The 6,070-nt window shown below is 37.4% G+C and overlaps 1 pseudogene; it reads left to right on the top strand.

Annotated features, from left to right (window-relative positions):
- The first annotated feature begins 3,030 nt into the window (after positions 1-3,030).
- LOC110198218 (actin, cytoplasmic 1 pseudogene) lies at positions 3,031-3,773 on the top strand (annotated as a pseudogene).
- The last annotated feature ends 2,297 nt before the right edge of the window (positions 3,774-6,070 follow it).

Genomic DNA, 6,070 nt, shown 5'->3' on the forward strand with positions numbered 1-6,070 from the left:
AGAAAAAAAACGCAAAAGCAAAATTGAACAACAAAAAAAATAAACCTGAGAGTACATAGTTTCAATACTGGTCATACATTTATAGTTGGAAGAAATGTTATAATAAAGACCAACCTTCTAATTTTACAGATGAAGAAACTAAGGTTCAGAGGATTTTCCCAGGCTCATATAGCTAGTGATTATTAAAGGTATGATTCAAACCAATATCCTTCTGACTCCAAATCAAATAAGAAAACATTTACTAAGCACCTACTATGTTCAAGGCAAAGTATTAATCACTAGTTCAGGGATTTATCCTTTATACAATATTACTCATAGCATGTAATGAAAAACTAGTTGACACTGTAGTATATACAAGGTTTTCACAGAAAGCCACTGAAAACAACCCCATACTATTATCTTCCCACTTTCCTATCAATACATGTCATTCAGCATATTCCTAAAATATTTATGGGGCATGAATCTGAGGCCCACTGAAGCTCAATGGCCATTTTCTCTCCTTTTTATGTTTTACCAAAGTTAAATATGAAATTGGCCTCCCATCCCCAAACCTGCAAGTCAACACCACTCTCTATGATAACTTCTATTAGTAATCCTATGAATAAGGCCAATTTCCTTGCTATGTCAAACATATTTATTCTATTTTGGATTTTATTGATACTTTCCCTGTATGTGACTGTTTGTGTTAATGGATAAGCCTGTGCAAAGTTTAAGGAGTGATATTAAGCTCTGTAGTGTACTTCTCAATCTAATCCTTTATTTATTTATTTTTTAAGAGATTAAGGCTATATCTACACAGGGTGGCTGGATAATTTCAGAACTGAAAGCTCCAATTCAATTTAGCCAGCTTGTCTTATCTATATGAGAGTCTGCTAATGGAATCAGACCTTTAGTTGGACTGTGAAGAACACAAAATTAGACCTAAAATACGGTCACAGCATAAAGTACCTAATTGGTTTGGGAGCTAAAATGGTGCTACTGATTTTTATTGTGCTTCAGCCTCTATTACAAGTTCTATCTAAGTCATTTGTGCCAGAGTCTCCCAAGCTCTGACACAGGCATGGTTGAGAGACTTGGAAAAGACTCAGACACTGTCAAGGACAGAGGAACAAATGAGGGACCTTTATAAATGGTGTCATTATCACTCAAACCTTTGTGATGCTCCATACATAAAACTTTAAGAAGTTTGACAAACTATTCTTCATGCAAGATTTCTCTACGGATTCTCTGTCTCTGTGTCCCTCTGTCTCTGTCTCTGTCTCTCTCTCTCTCTCTCTCTCTCTCTCTCTCTCTCTCTCTCTCTCTCTCTTTCTCTCTCACTCTCTTTTCTCTCAAAAAGAATACACACGTGCACAAAGATAGCTAAGGCTCCTGAAACCTCACTGCTATACCTATAGTTGTGACATAGCATGTAGTTTTCCTCTATTCCAGTCACAGGTAGCTGGTGGGATGTGGCTTGGGAATGAGGAAGACATAGCTCATATGTGGCCTCAGAATACTATAAGCTGTTGCACACTGTGTAACTTGCTCTCTGTTTGTCTTGATTTTCCTCAACTCCAAAATGACACTTAACTAGCAGGGTGATTATTAGGATCAAATGAGATAATCGTGTAAAAAGCACTAGTAGGTGGAATGAAGATGATAGATTAGAAACAGCAAACTAGGTGAACACCCTCAATATTCCTTTCCAAATAACTTCAAAACCAAAAAAAAAAAACAAGCAAAGAAACAAACAAAAAAAAACTTTAAATAAAAATGTAGAATGGCAGAGGTAACTAAAAGTCAGGGTAAAATATTATTCTGGCTTAAAAAAGAGGAAGTAGGTAGGCAGGAGAGGTCTGCAGTGCCAAGATGGAGCAGCAGCCCTGGTAGCAGTACCAAGGCAGAAAGGATCACTAGTGCTTGCAGCTGCAAGGGAGTAGGGGCCCTTCCTGAGTAAAGAACAGAGCTCAAAACCAAGATACTAGTAATTAAAACTCTCCTGAGACCATACCACCTTGGAAGCACAGAAAACTTGCAGAAACAGCTCTGAAAATGTCAGAACAAAAAAGCCTGAAGCTTAGGACTTTGCCTTCTTACTTTTAGATGAGTAGAGTTCAGCTTTAACGTAAAGTTAAAAGTTAATAAATAGGTTGGAAATATGAGTAAACTAAAAAAAAAAGGCAAAAAAACCCTCCAAAAAATCAAAACAAAACAAACAAAAAACTTGACTATAAAACCTACTGCAGTGGCAGGCAAGATCAAGACACAAGCTTTTAAGACAATAACAGGAAACATGACAACAGCTACAAGCAAGTCACAAAGAAAAATAATAATTGGACACAACCCAACAGTAATTTCTAGAAGAGTTTAAAACAAAGAAATGAGTCGTAGATGGGGAAAAGGGAAATTAAAAGAGATTGATGCAAGAAAATTATGGAAAGAATATTAACAGCTTAGTCACAAGAGGTTCAAAAAAATCCTGAAGAACTCCTTAAAAAGCAGAATAGGCCAATTGGAAAGGGAAATACAATAATTCACCAAAGAAAAGAACTTAAAAAGCAAAATTGCTCAAATGTACAAAGAGATACAAAAACTTACTGAAGAAAATAAATATAAATTAAATAAATTTAAAAATTAAAATTAAATTTGGGCAAGTGGAAGCTAATGACTCCATGGTATAAGGAGAAACAATAAAACCAAATGAAAAGGGGGGGGATAAAAAATGTGCAATATCTCATCCCAAAAATAAATCATTTGGAAGATAGATTGAGGAGAGATAACTTGAGGATTATTGGACAGCTAGAAAGCCATAAAAAAGGGAAAAGATCCCAGAAATCATAATTCAACAAATCATCAAGGAAAACTCTCCTGATATCTTAAATGCCCAGGGTAAAATAGAAATGGAAAGAATCCAAGAATCACCTTTTTAAAGAGACTGTAAGGTATGAGCTCTTCCATTCATCCCATACTTTCCTGCCCTCTACCTCCAGATGTGTTCCCACTTCCTTTCTCTTTTAAGGGTTTACAATTCCCGCTTCAAAATTCACCATGGATGATGATATTGCTGCTCTTGTTTATAAAGGCTCTGGAATGTGCAAAGCTGGTTTTGCAGGAGACAATGTCCATTGGTCTGCCTTATCTTCTATTGCTGGATGCCCCAGACATCAGGATGTGATGGTGGGTACAGGCCAGAAAGATAGGGAGGAGGCCAAGAGCAGCAGAGATATTCTGACCCTGAAGCACCCAATGGTACTTATCACCAACTGGGATGACATGGAGAATATCTAGCATTATACTTTCTACAATGAGGTCTATGGGGCCCCTGAAGAACAACTTACGCTGCTTACAGAAGCCTCCTGAACCCCAAAGCCAACAGAGAAAACATGACTCACATTATGTTTGAGACCTTCAACACCCCAGCCATATGTTTTTCCATTCAGGTTGTGCTGTCTCTATATGCCTTTGGTCATACCACTGATATCGTGATGGACTCAGGTGATGATATGAGCTACACTGTGCCTGTGTATGAAGGTTATGTCCTTCCTTATGCCATCTTCCATCTACATCTGGCTGGCTGTGATCAAATGGGCTACCCCATGAAGATCCTGACCAAGAGAGGATATAGTATCACTAACCGTAGCTGAGAGAGAAATTGTGTGTGACACCAAGGAGAATCTGTATTATGTTGCCCTAGACTTTGAGCAGGAAATGGGCACTGTTACATCTATCTCCTCTCTGAAAAAGAGCTCCCTGATGGTCAGGTTATCACCACTGGCAATGAGAGATTCTGATGTCCAGAAGTTCACTTCCAATCATTTTTCTTAGGTATGGAATCCTGTAGAATCCACAAAACTACTGTCAACTCAGTCATGAAATGTGATGTTGACATCCATAAAGGTCTGTATGCCAATACCATATTGTCTGGTGGTACCACCATGTACCCAGGCATTACTGACAGGATGCAGAAGGAGTTTATGACCCTAGCCCCAGCACAATAAAAATTAAGATCATTGCCCACCTGAGCACAAGTACTCTGTCTGGACTGGAGGCTCCATCCTGGAATCTCTTTCCATGTTCCAGCAGATGTGGATCAACAAGCAGGAACAAGATCAATCTGGGTCCTCCATTGTTCACTGCAAATGCTTCTAAAGGGACTTTACATCTGTTTTTTTGATCATTTGCTTGTTTTTGTTTTGTCAAAGAGTGTGACATGATAATTCCCCCTCACCAAAAAAAAAAAAAAGAAAGAAATTGAATTGGCATAGTTTTTTTAAAAATTTAATTAATTTATTTGTTTGTTCTTTTGTTTGTTTGTTTGTTTCTGTCCTTGACTCAGGATTTAAAAACTGGAACAGTGAAGATGATAAGCAGTCTAAGTCTATTGGAGGCCAACATCCCCAGAATTCTATAGTGTGTCTTCAGGACTCAGATTGTACATTTATTTTATGTGTTTGTTTGTTTGTAATAGTCATTTCAAATATTGTATAACACATTGTTACAGAGGGTTATTTGCCTCTGTGAAAGCTGTCATGCTCTGCTAGAGCAAAGGAGCTAAATAACAAAAATCTAGATTGGGACGGGGGTGAGGACAGAAGTAGGTACTTATATTGCTTTACATGTAATTATAAAATCTTTTAAAAACTTTTTGTATCTTCTGCTTAATACTTGTTCCTTTTTTTTAATTGTCAGAACCATAATGAATGCCCCCCTAAATTCCCTCCCTGTCCTCAACATAGATGTGAATGAAGACTTTACAATCTCCTTACAAGTTTCATGAGATTAATGCCAGTACTTGAAAGAGGGAAAGAACTTTATCTGTACACTGACTTAAGATGAGGTCAAATAAAAGTGCACATTTTAGAGAAAGAGAGAGAGAAAGAGAGAGAGACTGTAAAATGAAAACTCCATGAACATTAGAACTAAATTCCAGAGCTCTCAAGTCAAAAAGAACATATTGCAAGCAGACAGAAAGAAGAAATTCAGATAACATGCAGCCACAGTCAAGATCACATGAGATTTAGTGGCTTCCAAGGTAATAGAGTGGACGGCTTGGAATAAGATATTCTGGGAGGAAAAGGAGATAGAATTACAATCATGAATAACCTATCCAGGCAAAAACAGAGTACAATTCTTGAAGGGGTGAAAATGGATATTTAAGGAAATAATGAACTTTCAAGCATTTATGATTTAAAAAAAAAAGATCAGATGTGAATTTAAAACATGACATTCAAACACAGGTCTCAAGAGAAATATAAAAAGGTAAACATGAAAGAGAAAGCATAAGGCACTCGACAACTTATGGTGTTTGTTTTCTTATGTGGGAAAATGAAACATGTAACTCCTAAGGACTTTAGCATTATTAAGGCACATAAAAAGAGTTTGCATGGAGGGCATCAGCATGAGATGATTATGTTGCAATGATGTAAAAAAAAATTCATGATGTAAGAAAAAAGGCATGAACTGGGAGAAGAGGGAAGGAGAGTTGGAATGGAGGAAATTATCTCACATAAAAGAGGCATGCAAGGAAGAGCTTTCAGAGTAGAGGGGAAAATGGGGGGAGGCATGGCAGGCAATGCTTGAACTTCACTTTTATCAGAATTGGTTCAAAGAAGGAAGAAACACTTAAATACATGTATGTGTGTAGGTGTGCGTATATACACACAAATCAGTTGTATATAGAAATCTATTAATAGGACAAAAGAAGGGCAAAGAGTTAAGAGAAAGTGGGTGGTGAAAAAGGAGGGCATAGTAAGGATGGCAGTGATTAGAAGCAAAAAAGACTTTTGAAGTGGGATGGGGAGAGAGAGAGAGAGACAACTAGACAGAGAGAAGAAGAAAGAAGAAAGAAGAAGAGAAGAAGAAGAAGAAGAAGAAGAAGAAGAAGAAGAAGGAGAAGAAGAAGAGGAAGAAGAAGAAGGAGAAGAAGGAGGAGGAGAAGGAGGAGGAGGAGAAGAAAGTGGGGGAAGAGAAGAAGGAGGAGGAGGAAGAAGAGGAGAAGGAAGAGAAAAAGAAGAAATGGAAAAATGAGATGGAAGAAAATATACACTGAGTAATCATAGCTGTGAATGTGAATGGTATGTGTTCACCT

The sequence above is a fragment of the Phascolarctos cinereus genome, unplaced genomic scaffold, assembly GCF_003287225.1.
Source record: "Phascolarctos cinereus isolate Bilbo 61053 unplaced genomic scaffold, phaCin_HiC Scaffold_7;HRSCAF=346, whole genome shotgun sequence".
In the NCBI taxonomy this organism is placed as follows: Eukaryota; Metazoa; Chordata; class Mammalia; order Diprotodontia; family Phascolarctidae; genus Phascolarctos; species Phascolarctos cinereus.